Here is a 15,855-nt window from a genome sequence, read left to right on the forward strand (position 1 = left end):
AGTGAGATATGTTAGATTCATTGCACCTTGGTCAGTTTTGAGTTTCAAGGGAGGGTTTTCAACAAACCCGTGGTTATCTATTTTTTTCTCCACTCATAAACAATAGCCATTGGATTTTGGATAGTCTTAATGGTCTAATTTAAGATTGTGTTGAAATCATTCCCCTTGAATGGGATTCTGGATTTTAAAATCATGTCCTAGCATGTTGGAGATGCCTACTTTTTAGGAAAAAGAAAAAGAAACTTGAATAACTTGTGTGCATTTTTAAATTTGGACTTGAAACTTGGGAATTGATATGTTTTTATGATTCTTTAGATTCTCAAATGTTTGTTAGTGATAAATCAGTAAGTTTACTTGTAGTTCCTTAAGGAATCTAGCCTAATTAGGCCTAGTAGCTAATTGAATGACAACGGTTTTATAATTCTTATTGTTGGAGTTTGAGTTTGAGTTGAGTTTTTGGGGCCTTTATAACTTTGAAAAGGGTATCTAGAACCCTATTTTGTTTGGCATTTTGTGTGGTGGAATTTCAAAATTAAGAGAAGATCATCAGTTTAGAAGTGTTGCTACAAAAATGAAGCCTTGTTGAAGGAAGTGTGAGGTAGTGGAATGAGGGAGTAAAACCATCCATTGTAACATGTTGGTGAGAGTATTTTGAGATTAAATCCAAGTGTTCAAACCAATGCATGAAGATTTGAGTGGATTTCCACAGTTGAAGCAATTAAGCCTATAAGGTCATCTAAGAAAGAATAAGCTAAGTTGGTGAATTGAAACCTTAAGTTCAGGTGAGTTGGTCCCCTAGTAGATTGTGAATCAGAAACAAGTTAAGGAGTAATATTTTGTTAATATTTCTATTGCATGATGTGCAAGATCCCATTGAGAAATCCTTTGAGTGCTTAATTCCACAAAGGATTGTTCAGGGGTGTAGCTCTGCATCAATTAGCAAAGAAGATCATAATGATACAAGTATACAACACAGAATAGAGGATATCAAAGTACACACTGAGTAACATGAATGGGGGAGTACAATACACATGGAGTACAAGCATAGAGTCCAGAGTTTTTTTTTGTTTTTTTCATCAATGTCAAAGGGGGAGATTGTTGGCATTTTCATTTCACAAGTATGATGATGAAGTTTTATCATTGATGCCAAAATATTTAAGGTGAATTCACTGACCTGATAGAATTCACAACACTTGGTGAAGGTTTTGCAAATGGGGTTGCAAGCTTTGGGTTTAACCACGGAGGAAACTTCGTAGTTAAGTGTGCTCAGGCTGGAGTAGTACTGGGATGGGTGACCTCCTGGGAAGTCTCAGTGCTTCACCCCTATGAGCATCACCTAGATCCAATGAGTGCTAATTGTTTCATTTATTCTCATGAGAGATGGATTCATGTTGAATCACTACTCATGAAACATGGGTCAATGAGTTTGACTCAAAATCACACAGTTAAATCTTGATAGCAATATCACAATTTGACTTGTTGTGGAAATTATCTCCTACTTATCAACTGATGAGCTTAAGGGGCTTTCTAATGAATGTTTCATAAGGCACAACACTTGGTGAAGGTTTTGCAAATGCGGTTGCAAGCTTTGGGTTTAACCATGGAGGAAACTCCATTGTTAAGCGCACTCAAGCTAGAGTAGTACTGGGATGGGTGACCTCCTGGGAAGTCCTGGTGCTTCACCCCTGTGAGCATCACCTAGATCCAATGAGTTTTAAGCATTTCATTTATTCTCATGAGATATGGATTCATTTTGAATCACTACTCATAAAACACAGGTCAATGAGTTTGACTCAAAATCACACAGTTAAATCCTAATAGCAATATCACAATTTGACTTACTGTGGAAATTATCTCCTACTTAAAGATTGATGAGCTTAAGGGGCTTTCTAATGAATGGTTCATAAGGCACAACACTCAGTGAAGGTTTTGCAAATGTGATTGCAAGCTTTGGGTTTAACCATGGAGGAAACTCCATAGTTAAGCATGCTCAGGCTGGAGTAGTACTAGGATGGGTGACCTCCTAGGAAGTCCCAGTGCTTCATCCCTGTGAGCATCACCTAGACCCAATGAGTGCTAAGTGTTTCATTTATTCTCATGAGAGAAGGATTCATATTGAATCACTACTCATGAAACACGGGTCAATGAGTTTGACCCAAAATTACATAGTTAAATCCTAATAGCAATATCACAATTTGACTTGCTATGGAAATTATCTCCTACTTATCAATTGATGAGCTTAAGGGGCTTTCTAATGAATGGTTCATAAGGCACAACACTTGGTGAAGGTTTTGAAAATGGGGTTGCAAGCTTTGGGTTTAACCATGGAGGAAACTCTGTAGTTAAGTGCGCTCAGGCTGGAGTAGTACTAGGATGGTGACCTCCCGGGAAGTCCCGGTGCTTCACCCATATGAGCATCACCTAAATCGAATGAGGGCTAAGTGTTTCATTTATTCTCATGAGAGATGGATTCATGTTGAATCACCACTCATGAAACACAGGTCAATGAGTTTGACTCAAAATCACACAGTTAAATCCTGATAGCAATATCACAGTTCTCTTCAATTTTTACTAGCATATGAGGTGCTGGAAGCAGCACTAATATTTGTGATTGTGTGCCTTATTTCAAAGTCACATTGTGTATTGAAGTTAGAGAATTATTGTTCAGGTTTGATTACTTAGCAACAAATTATTAATAATAAATACCCAACGTTAGAAGATGTAGCTTATAGTGACTAAGATTAGCATTCTAATTAGCAATCATACCTAAATTATACCAACCACAAAAATTTTATCATCTCCGAAGTGAAGTGGGAATAAAGGGAATTTGTTTAGCATTTGAAGCCTCTAATTATCTTCATCTGTGTGCATTGAAATGAATTGTTGTATGTAGAAGACAATTCTATGAATATTGAAGAAATAACATTGCCTATGCTTACCAGGTTTTTATATTATTTGCTTGATAGTTTAAAGTCTTCATTAATTGCAAATTGACTCATGTATAAATAGTTTGGGAATTGCAAAGATGCATGCCAAATGTTTGTGAAAATGTCCATTGACTATAGGTGCACATTTTATATGTAGGTATCATATGTATGCATTCAGACAAACAAAGACAAAAAGGATTGTATTTGCATTTTAGTGTTTTGCCTAGATACCTTAGCAATCATTTGCAAGTATTTAAATGTCATTTGAAACCATTCCAAGCAAGCAAAAACAATCAGAATAAAAGATAGCAAGGTCGAACTTGCATGAAAAGTGTTTGACAAAATGTCAAACATTTGAAAAGTAAAACAATCGGGCGTTTGCCAATACTTCACAAATCTACCTACATAATTTCACCATGAGGATCTTATCATCTGCATAGCAGGGTAACTTCAATGGGAAGTCATCAAAGGCACCCACTCTTATATAGGTAAACATGGGGAATAGGATAAAATAGATAACATAAGTTTTCATTAATATTGTAGATTCCTGAGAAATCCTTCTTTCAAGGCATCCCTAACACTCACAAGCTAATTTCATTATAAAAGCATCATTTACCTTACGAAAGTTGGCATGACTATTGTGCAGATACAAGCTAGGGTAAAAAATCATAAATTTGTATGTTTTATCAAACTCTTGTATGTGCTCTAACCCTGGCCAATACTATGTGCACACAAGGGCATATACCAAATATGATGACATGTAGAAATATCTATTCAATGAGAATTGATTAATTAGCTGACAAATCCCATGACTAATAATCTCTGCCTATTGGATGTGAAGTCCAACTATCATGTTTGTTCATTTCACATTCTTAATGTTTGTCTCTTCATCTTCTCTTGAAGACTAATGTATAAATATAAGGGCAAAGCCTTGTGCATGTAAAGCCGCAATGACTGAATAATATATTTGCTCTGCTCTCAATGTGGACATAGCCATAGTTGTGGTGAACCATGATATATCGTGTCTCTTGTCTCTATTTTGTGTATTCTTAGTTTATCTCTTAAATTAACAATTGGTATCAGAGCGTGTAAGATCCAAGAAACCAAAATAAAAATACTAGTCCAAAGACCAAGAAGAGCCCATTGAAAAATAAGGCTATGGAAGTGAGGAAAGCGGGAGTAGAGGGGGATTTGATCAGGGGCCATGGTGCTTAAAACATTAAATTTTCATCTTTTCTAATCCAAGATTGACGGTGTTGCTTGTGTAGGAAATTCCTGCTTGGGTGGCTTAAAATGCTAGGCTTCAGTATTGTAAATATGTCATTTTATTTTGGGAGCAAGGTTTTAAGAAATCCGAGAGAGCTAGAAACTTAATGAACCTCTATTCTCAACAAGATTTTCTTAGTCTAGTCTTCTATCACAAACTTTGTAGTTTACCAAAAGTTGAATACATATGTACCATGTTGGTTGTTCTTCATTACTTGATATTTTTTCTCTACAGGTACCATTAAGAAGAAACTCATATTTAGAAATGTTTGTTGCCAGATTATTTTTCTTTAAAGAAGCACATATGAAAAACATAGAAAATCTTTTGAAATTCAATATGGTAGTGGTTTCAATAAATATGCAAGGTGAAAGAGTAATTTTGGCTGATGAAAATTAGTGAAAAGGACTAAGGGAAACTGTGTAGGGTGTGTTGTCCAGCAAAATCAGTAGTTAGTCAGTTATCGGTGTGGATATGGTTGTGTCATTTCATTAGCACAGTATTAGATATTATAAATGTGGCTTTCACTTATGTATTTGGCATCATTGTATGGAACATTATTGTTACATACAGAATGCATTCGATGAATGAATAGTATTTTACTTTGTTAAGTTATTAAATGTTTCTTTCCTATTCACCAAGGGGCTAAACATTTGTCATCGCTGCCAATTTGAATCCGGAGTAATATGGAAGGCTGAGGATAAATGGGAATAATCATACCAGACAATCAGAAAATGAATGAGGATGACAAAATAGAAATACTGGAAGGTGAGCATGAGGCAGCCCAGAACTTTCACATCCTATACTACATAATCTTGGAAACCTTCGTACAGAAAGAAGCCGTGGAGAATGAGGTTACACCAGACAACGTGTGGGATGCTATGCACGCAAGCCCAACCATGAACATATTTTTAGACCAACTCCCCTGTATGATTGCATAAGCATACCTGGCACAGAAGAGATACGGGGAGGTAGTGGAATGTGAGGAATGTCATCAAGAGACCCTCAAGAATTTCTATGAGAGAGATGCATGACATCGCAAAATAGAACCATGAGCTTTTGAGCCGTGGTTTCAAGAGCACTCAGGAGTTTGTAATTGTTGCATGAGTCAACACATGATGTATACAGATTAAATAAATAAAAGAGTGTTCTCTTTTGTTTTTATATAATGGTATATGTCAAATGCCCAATCTTTTAAACAAAAATAGGAACTTGAGGGAGGATGTTGACGAATTACAATCTGTTCCGGAGAATTTAATCCAAGCCAAGAAAAGGCGGCTAAGAAAACTTTTTTAAGATCAGACTATGGGGCAATTCGAGTAATCACCAAGGGTGATTGAAGGCAACCACGCAAAAGGCGCCAAAACTGCCGAGGGGTGCCACAGTTTGTTGGAATGGTGAGTATTAAGAAATGAGGAGTTGCTCGAGGAAACATAGCACATATTAATGTTGCTCGAGGAGACAAGAGAATTTTTTTGCATTCATCCAATACACCACTACAAGAGGGAGCCCATAAAGAAGCAGGAAGCAAGGTGAGGCCAATAGAAGACACTGGGGAACAAGAAAGTGTTGGAGGGACACTGCACGGTGGTCAGAGCAACCCATCAGGACCAACTCCTAATAGTTCTCGGACACAATCCAGTGGTCAAAGGATGAGAAACACAATGTCTCAAAAGCAAAAACTTCTGAAGTTCACAGGCGACGAGAAGGAAGACGCCTTACGGCATTGCCGTACATGCAAAACCATATGGACCACAAACTCAATCACCGACACCAACAAGTGGTTGAACCAATTTCCAGCTAGCCTACAAGGAGTGGTCATGGATTGGTTCTCTGACATGGACAAGGCGAAGATCTCCACTTGGGATAATCTAAAGAAAGGATTTCAAGCAGAAATCCAACTACTACGGGATGATAACGAGGTTGTCACGGAGATCGAACTATAAACAAGGAAAGGAGGACATTGTTCGAGCCTACAATTGAAGATTCAAAGATCTTCTTAGCCAAATGGGTACTCAACCTATGAATGAACTAATGAAATGTTGGTTTGTTGAAGGACTTCGTGGGGCATTGAGAAGGAAAATGAAAATAGTCTCACCCACATCATATGCAAATGCCTATGACTGTGCCCTGAACTTAGAAAGTGAGGACAAGACGGCAAAGAAAAACAAGAAAAGTAAATCCTCATCCTCCTCTGAGAGTGATGAGTCCTCTAACGAGGAAAGTAGTGTAGACAACAAGGAGGAACCCAGCAAGAAAGTATAAGCCCTCAAAAAGGACTTGAAGCGAATGAGAAAGGAGTTCAAGTCCATTAAGGGAACTACTAGCCGCATGGAGGAAGGAGAAATATGGTGTACAAATTGCAAAGAGAAAGGTCACCCAAAGGGAGTGTGCCCTAAAAAGGCAATGTGTGATATTTGTCAGATCTTGGGTCATTCTATGAAGGAGTGCCCATTCAACATGAAGACATTAAGTCAATAAATATTGTTCACACAAGAACAACCATCCACTTCTAGCACTAATAATGAGACCTAAGGAAACAACAATGCCACATCCAGTGGCTACAGAAACAACCGCCGAGGAGGATGGGGTGGCAATGACAACAAGAATCAGATACAATATGATTCCAAGGGAAGGCCCATAATCCAATGTCAGGTATGTAACCAATGGGGCCACTTCGCCAAAGAGTGTCTGAAGAATGACACTCCTCAAAAATTATGTCGATGGTGTGGTCCAGGGGACCACGAAGACACCAATTTTCCAAAACAAGTAAACCTCCTTAACATTGATGAGGAGAAAGTTCTTGTTGTCACTCGCAACCAGGCCAAGCAAACAACCTATCTTGACCCCTACATGGAGAAGAAAAGACTATCGAAAGCACAAGAAGACATAGAAAGTTAAATGAAGGCTACAAAAGATATGAATGATAGTATTCCTGGACAATTCAAGGGGGAGAACAACTTGGTCAATCAAATGCTACAAATGGAGGTACCCATTAGGCGTCAAGACCTATTACAAATGGTACCACAACTAAGGATGAAAATATTAAATGCCCACGCAAACCCATCGGAGACAAAGGAACAACCAACTATACCAAGGGGGTCAACCATTGATCCCATGTTGCTGATAGTAAGCAACAGTTGTCACCTGACAATACCATCCTCATGGACACCATCGTGGATGGTGGGTCTAGGGTCAACATTCTTCCTGAGGAGACGTGGAAGAAACTAGGCAAGCCTACCCTATGGTTGCCCACATTCAACCTGCTCAGTGCCGACCAGCAAGGGATAAAGCCCCTAGCAACCCTGGTGGCTCAATAAGTAACCATGGGGATGCAGCCATTTGTGCTAGATTTCATAGTAATTCCCTTGAAGAAAAAGGGATATGACACTATTCTTGGAAGAGGATGGTTGGTGGCCGCTAAAGTGAATTATAACTAGAAGAAAAATATTTTGACAAAGGAAAATGGAGGGCAGAAGTTTGTCATTGATCTATGAACTCAAATAGTAAGTAAAGAAATGGCGTCATCATCGGAGTCTGAATCAGATGGGGAACATCAGACAAATGAAGGAAGAGCCCATATGGATCCAAACAATAGAGGCATTTTAGAATTGGAAGAATGTTCGAGAGACGAGACCAGTTCACTAAATGGACCTTTTCGTTGGTAGATGGAAGATTATGAGCTCTTCCATTCTACTTGCTTGGCATCAAGGAGCCTGAAGATGAGGTATTTCCATCGAAGTTCATGGGATAAAAAGAAGGCAACGTGGAGATCAACAAGAATCTCACCCATTTCTTTGAAGGGAAAGCTATAAGATACGAAGAACTGTCAGTAGAGGCTACTAATCTTGGCGATGCAGAGAATCCGAGGAACATACTTGTTGGAGACGACTAGAACATGGTACTAAAGGTCGCAGCATTTAAAATCTTTATGGAGTATAAAGATGTATTTGTGTGAACTTACAAGGATTTAAAAGGGGTCCCGCCAGACATGTGTGTCCACCACATACCCTTGGTACTCGGAGCCATACTTGTGTGGAAGCAACCTTATAGAATCAACAAGAACTATGCAACCCACGTAGATGAGGAAATACAATGAATGTTGGAAGTCGGCATAATATTTAAAGTTCAAATAATTGAGTGGGTGTCACCAATTACAATATCCATGAAGGACGGGATCCAAATTCGGATGTGTAGATTTTCGGTGCCTAAATGCAATCACAATAAAAGATCCTTTCCAATCCTGTTCACCAACACAATTCTAGAAGAAGTGGCAGGACATGAGATGTATTCCTTCATGGATGGATTCTCTGACTATAACTAGATCTCCATTACTAAAGAAGATAAACTAAAAACTACTTTTGTGGTGGAGGATGGAGTGTATGCTTACAATCGAATGCCCTTCGGATTGTGTAATGCACCTTCTACATTTCAGAGGATCATTTTGCAAATATTTGACAAAATGTCGGTAGACAACTTTCGAGCATTTATCAATGATTGGTTCATCTTCAATGGACAGGACAACCACTTGAAGGCAAACCAAGAATGTATGGAGAGGTGTCGGTGGGCAAGGCTAGCATTCAATCCAAAAAAATGTCTATTCATGGTTTCTCAAGGCAAACTACTTGGGCACATTGGTTGCAAGTCAGAATTGAAGACCGACCTCGATAAAGTAAGAGTGATCGTGGAAATGGAAGCCCTGGTGGAGGTATTTGGAGTCAAGTCTTTTCTCGGGCACATTGGATATTATAGACGGTTCATAAAGAACTATGCCAAATCGTTCTTCCTCTAGACAAGTTGACACAGAAGGGCGAATCGTACGTCTGGAGTTTCGAGCAGGAGACTGCTTTCACAGAGTTGAAAAATAGATTGTTGGGGGCACCCATCTTGCCATATCTGAACTGGGACAAGGAGTTCCACATCGATGTGGACACTTCAAACTTCACCATAGGAGCAACGTTGGTGCAAACTAGTGACCATGGCCTCCTAGTATATTTTGCAATCCGACTACTTTCAAAGGTTGAGAAGAATTACAACACCGCTAAAAGGGAAGCTCTGAGGATAGTGTACTCAGTACAAAAATTCTGACATTACCTATTGGCTACACCATTTACCTTTTACATGGATCACCAAGCATTAATGTACTTGGTGAACAAACTAATTATCCAAGGCAAGATTAGCAGATGGTTGTTGCTACTACAGGAATTCACCTTCACCATCATTGTGCGACCTAGGAAGAGACATCTCAGCTTTCCCGAATCAGGTTTGGAGAGCCACCGGAAGGAGTCAATGATGATTTTCTGGATGCACACTTGTTCAGAATCGTCATTCTTCTAGGATGGTATAAGTCTATTGGAGAATATCTATCGACATCTCAATTTCTGACAGAGATGCCGCTAGGCGAACGGCGGAAGCTAGTTTTAAGTTGTTAGACTTTCCAACTAATAAATGGTCTCCTATACAAGATGGATCTTGATCAAGTGTTGAGGCGGTGCATAATGGAAGAAGTGTAGAGTGTTCTAAGGGAAGCACATGAAGGTCTGGCAGGCGGCCACATGGGACTCAACACAACGGCCCGGAAGGTCCTACTTTTTGGGTTATGGTGGCCCACACTTTACAATGATGCATAGGAATGGGTGTTGAGCTATGATACATGCCAAAGAGCTAGCAAACCACTTAAGAGGGACTTCATGCCATTAAACCCGTCCCATGCCCAGGAGTTGTTTGAACATTGGGGACTAGACTTCATGGGTCCGCTAAAGGCGAGTAGGGCCCAACGTTGCCGATACGTGGTGGTGGCTACGGAGTATTTAACAAAATGGGTAGAGGCACGGGCACTACCCAACAACTCTACAATTAGTACGAAAAAGTTTTTGTACGAACAGATCATCACATGGTATGGCATACCTATCCAGTTGACCAGTGACAGAGGGGGTCACTTTGTCAATCACGTGATCAAATTACTAACAACAGAATTCAAGATTTTTCATTCATTGTCAAGTCCGTATTACCCATGAGCTAATGGCCAATTGGAAGCAACAAACAAAATCCTAATGGCCATCATATATAAATCATGCGAAGTCAAACAATAGACTAGGAGGAAAAGCTTCCTTTGGTGCTATGGGCCTACCGCACCACATTCAAAGTCACAACTAGATAGACATCGTTCCAGTTAATGTTTGGCCAAGAAGTTGTGGTACCAACCAAATTTATGGTCCCAAGTCTGTGGATTGCAATTGAAAATAGACTTGAAGATATGGAGAGTCTACAAGAACACTTATACCAACTGAACAAATTGGATGAATGAAAATTGACAACGCAATGGGCAAAAGAGGTGGCACAAACTCATCAAAAGGCATGGCATGAAAAACATCTAAAAAGAACAAGGTTTCAACCAGGTCAACTCATGCTTCGGTACAATGGCCACAACGAGATAAAATCGAGGAAATTCAAGGTTAAATGGCTTGGACCGTATAAAATCAAAGAAGTAGGCGACAATGGTTCCATAAAACTATGGACCTTGGACAGGCAAGAACTCCCTATTGCCATCAATGGGTCGAAGCTAAAAATTTATCATGAACAACTCGAAGGCGAGCCAAGTCGTAATACTGGACGAGAATTCGACTTAGCGATGTAAAAAAAATTAAAATTAAAAAAATTATTAAAAAAAAAAAATTCCTCGCAAATATGTGGTCGCGGACACATTGTCCCATGGACATGTGGTCGCGGACATGTTGTCCCGCAGACATATTGTCGCAGACATGTGGCCGCGAACCCTTACCGTGGACCAACGGCCACAGCATGTAAATAAGAGCACCTACGGAAAATAAAGACTAACCACAGAGAAGATATTCGAAAGTAACTTCCACAAACAAGTAAGGGGAAGAAGTAAAGCCCCGCAAGAAGTTGTAGAAAAGCAAGAAAAAACAAATTCATGCTTTTCGCAATTACAAGGCCGGATAGGAGCTTTCGCAGAGGAGAGATTAGGAATAGTCATGGAGAAGGTATAAGAAGTGGTCATGGCGAACAAAAGTAGAAGAAGTCTACCGAAAAAAGCGTATGCCAAAGAAAGAGGAAGGGGGTCCATGGTAGAGGTATTGGTGACTATCTACAGGAATAGCATCCATAGGAAATCATAAGGAGAGTATCTGTCGAGGGAAAGAAGAAGAATGACAAAAGAAACAGACAAGAAAAGAGAAGGAAAGGATTAGTCATAGGAAAGATAAAAGCAATAATAGGAAGCATTACCGTCAGGAAAGCAAAACCTAACCATTTTTTGTTTTGTTACAATAAAAGACAACACAAGAGACCATTATGATGTAGTCAACAAGAAATAAAAAATAGTGGAAAGACCAATTGAAGGAGAACAGTATGGAAAAGGCGAGTGTTGGCTTCAGGAGTCCAAGTTGCACGGCCGACAGCATCAAGCAGGAAGAAACAGAAGGTAAAGGTCGACCTGTCACATCTCACAATTCAATTTGAAGGGTTGAATGAAAATGAGTGCCAGAGATATTGGCAAGAGACGATGGATACAAACCTAATCAAGCAAATTCTGATCCGTGCCCAAGTCCATTAGACAATACAACTCTCTATGTTCTCCATTAGGTTGTTTGAGACAATCCTACAAACTATGATCAAAACCTACAACAAGAATAGTCGAACAAGCACATTTGTCTACAAGAAGCATCAGATGACAATATCCTTCAAAGCATGGGATTTCAGCTACGTACTTGGTATTCCTAGCCAATGAGGTCGCAAAGTGGTGACCAAGAATCACAAGTTGCTGCAAGAATGCAAGAAATATTGGGTAAAGTTGGTGGGACCTCACACCGGAGGAATTTGAGTCTGTGGTGAAAGGTACCAGGAGTCGAGGACTATGATGAGATTTCATCTGAAAGAGCCACTGGAGATGTATTATGGATGTAATAAAAAGCAGGTTGACCAGGGCGAGTAGGGCCTCAAATATCAGCTTGCCTTAGATTACATTTCAGAATGGCATCATGAATGGTACTGTGTATGATTGGACCACGGTCCTCACAAATAGAATGGAGGATTTTATGACATTAGAGCATTGGATATTTTATATGTCGCATCATGCCATCGGATTGTTTCTAGAAGCAGCTCTTCATCAAATTCCAGTTGACAAGTTTGAAGTTCCACCGAGGGGGAATTGACTCCAGGAGAACCTCCAGTATTCTACTGGAGGCATTTAGATATGGGTGGAATAGCAATCAGTCAGAACAGGGTATTGCAGGGGTTAGATGCCTATGGTGACATGGATAGCGGAAGGGAGGAGACCACAGAGAGTAGTGGGACCAACTCAGAAGAGAGTACACCGACAAAGGTTGTGAACAATGCGATAGTTGGAGGGTCCACACTTTTCACTCCTCCCCAGTTGCCGACTTCGGCACACTTGACAGCCACCACTCCGCTATTCTTCCATTTGGCCAAATGCATGCACTAGTTTTCATGACTCCACCTATGGTGAGGACAGAAACCACAGATGTTATGACTCCTTAAAATGTTTCAGCAAATCCAATTGTACTAGCAGTCCTAGCAACAAAGTTAGTAAAGATGCATGCACCAAAGCCTGAACCTCAAGTTTAACTAGATGTGATTGGCTCTAACGTTGTTGTCACCATATCTTCGTCCTTGTTGGCTCAGCCAATTCACCCAACACAACCAACTCAGCCAAAGATTGAGAGTATGGAGGTGACCCAGATAGCACAACCGGAGAAGGTTGAGGTGATGGACAGAGCCAATGTATTTTTTAGAAAGCAGTTCCAACTCATTCCTTCAGAGGTTGGTTCCTCCATTCAATCCCCAAGGCAAGGAGAGGTATCCTCAGTAGCTACCATATTAGAGCCACATGAGATGGGAGTACCACAGATTGAGGATGCGCCCGGAGATGAGGAGGTTGCACTGATTGTAAACGTGGCTACCACAGAAGAGGCAGAGATGGATACTGATATGGAGTGGGATGTCGACATTGTGGAAAAAGAGGATTATGGGTCAAATAAGGATAGATGCGAGGCATACCTCAAAGCCCTGGGGGTTGCGTTGGAGAGAGGACAAATTTTTGGGTATCAGGCTTTGACCCATAAGGAGTTGTAGTTGGTCTGAGCCTATATGTGGAGGGTATGTCCTGAGCATTACCACTCTTGCTTTGAGGCTAGGGGATGGCCAACCGTGGAAACACCGAAGATGCTGATTGATTGGGCTATAGAGCCTGAGTTGGGACCATGCAACACTGCTATAGAGAAGTTGGCACATGAGACAGTAGGGGCATATAAAGACATCTACTATGCTCATAGATGTGCAAAAGTAGATAAGGAAATAAAGAGGATTGCAGCTGTGAGGTCTATGACAGTCAAGATAGAAGCTTGAGAGAAGTTAGTTGTTGAATTGGTTAGCTAACAGGCAGTATGGGCAACTAAACAAGCAGTGCTCTTGCGAGATAAGGAAGCGGTCGAACAAGGATTGCAAGCAGTTGAACAAGGTGTTGATGTCAGTTTTGTACCACTACATAACATATAGCAATTGAACACTTGATATGGGAAGTCAAACACTTAATTCCTCTCTTGAAAAGTTAGTACTCATGAAGACATAAGAATAACTCCAATGTTCCTTACACCTGTGGATGCTAACTCAGTTATCGATTTGATTTGTTGGTAATCACGTAGGTGGCCTTACATTGTTCATTCAAGGATGACTTGGATTTTGGGTGTGATGGTGATGATGATGGGTTTGTAAAATATACGAGTGCCAAATAATGTTGATGGTGGCGGTGATGGTGGAGGGTGTAGTGCCAAATAATGTTAATTGCGCGAGGAGGCAATAATGCTTCTAATGACTTTTACCTTCCTAACTTTCTAGAATGAAATTTGACTACTCAACTACTTACTACTTACACCTACTCCTATGAATGGAAAGATTGGCAAATGGACGGGGATTGAATCTAATGAAAGCTAACCAGCAGCTCTACCTCCATAGATGCAATGATTCAAGGGAAAGGGACTAGTTTACCATACAAGGCTTCCTAACAAGCCACTAGGATGCTAGTGGCCTAGTTATAGATCCCTATCAAACATCCACTAATATCACCATGCAACTATCCATCTACTCTTACTCTTACTTAACAACTTATTGAAATAAAATCTACTTTAACAATTTCAAAGGAAATTTAATTCTAACTATTGGAAGTAGAAACCATGCAATAACACCAAATGTTCTTAATCACCATGCAAGTCACAACAATGATAAAGAGAGGCAATTTTGGTATTATCTTAGCAACAATTTTCTTCAACCCTTTACAAATGAGAGAAAATGGCCTTATATAGAGGGCCAAAATTACAACCGATACTAGAGATAAAGCGAAAAAACCAACAATCTAGATTGGATCTTGGAAACCCTAATTAGGGTTTCCACCCCATCGGCCAATGAGAAAATGCCACCTCATTAATGGACCAATGAAAAAAAGGAAAAGTGGCAACCAATGAGAAGGCACCAAAATGGTAGTCAATCATAATTAAACACCTATCCTACCCAAGAAGAAGGAGAATTTGCCAATTAGGCTTACATCAAATGATCTTCTAATATAGTTCTACCCCTTTCTTTCATCTTTCTAGCCAAAGCAATGAACTTGGCTAGCTTGTCGTTGACTTCCTTCATGGGAGGGAAAGGTGTATGTTTCATTTCGAGCTCAGCTGAATTCATCATGTTGCTTGTTTCTTATAGTGTTTTCTCATGATCCTTCTCATATTCTTTTGTGTATCTGATGAAGGCATTGAGAGAGGCAAGGGTGCCCAGATGTTTCTTCTTGATGGGAACCTTTCCCAACTCATCCAATCTTGATCCAAATTCTGTCTTATTGACGTTCTCTTGTCCACTTGTATTTTCCTCTTGGCTTCTAGCCTCAATTATGCTCTCCCTTAACGGTGTTGTATTTTGTTTCTTCGATGGAGGTTCCTGATGTCCTTTACTTTTCTCAACCTCCAAACTTCTCTTCTTACTCTTAATTGTTCTTTGCGGTTGGCTACTGCCCTCACCCTTCTGTCCGACTAATTCTGTTGGACCCTCTTTTGGTTTCATCTTCTCATAGGTAAGGTGTACCCTTTGACTTTGTAGTTTCTTTAACTTTGTGTTGTACCATAACTCGATGTGCAGGTCAACTATCCTTGTAACTACTTCCAAGGAAGGATCTTCGTGATCATCCCAATCCACTAGATTCAACTATGTTCTATCCATTGTATCATAGTCTTCTCTTAGCACATTTTTATCATCTTCCAGTTGATCAGGAATATCAAGGCCTCTCCATCTGATTGCCCTCATCATGTTCACTAATAATCTTGAGAAAGCTAGCTTTCTCACGTGAAAGTCATCTTGTGCATTGGCCCAAAAATCCTCTATATTAGGAACATGTTTGAATGTATTTCCATGAGATGCCTTGATGAGACCATTAGGATCAAATCATTGCCTTGCTCTATACCATTCTAATTCTTTCTCCGTAGCTCCAAAGGCAATAGGATTGGGGCAACTATCATTGTCAATTCCAAATGAGAAGGTAATCCCTGTCTTACCTTTAAGTTTCATCATTTTGTCATAATGCTCTAGTTGCCTAGCCAAAAACCACCTTGTCGAGTGGGTACCTTGGAAGTCTCTTAG

This window comes from Cupressus sempervirens, chromosome 5 (genome assembly GCF_028749045.1).
Source record: "Cupressus sempervirens isolate cs-2001-9-10 chromosome 5, ASM2874904v1, whole genome shotgun sequence".
Taxonomy (NCBI): Eukaryota; Viridiplantae; Streptophyta; class Pinopsida; order Cupressales; family Cupressaceae; genus Cupressus; species Cupressus sempervirens.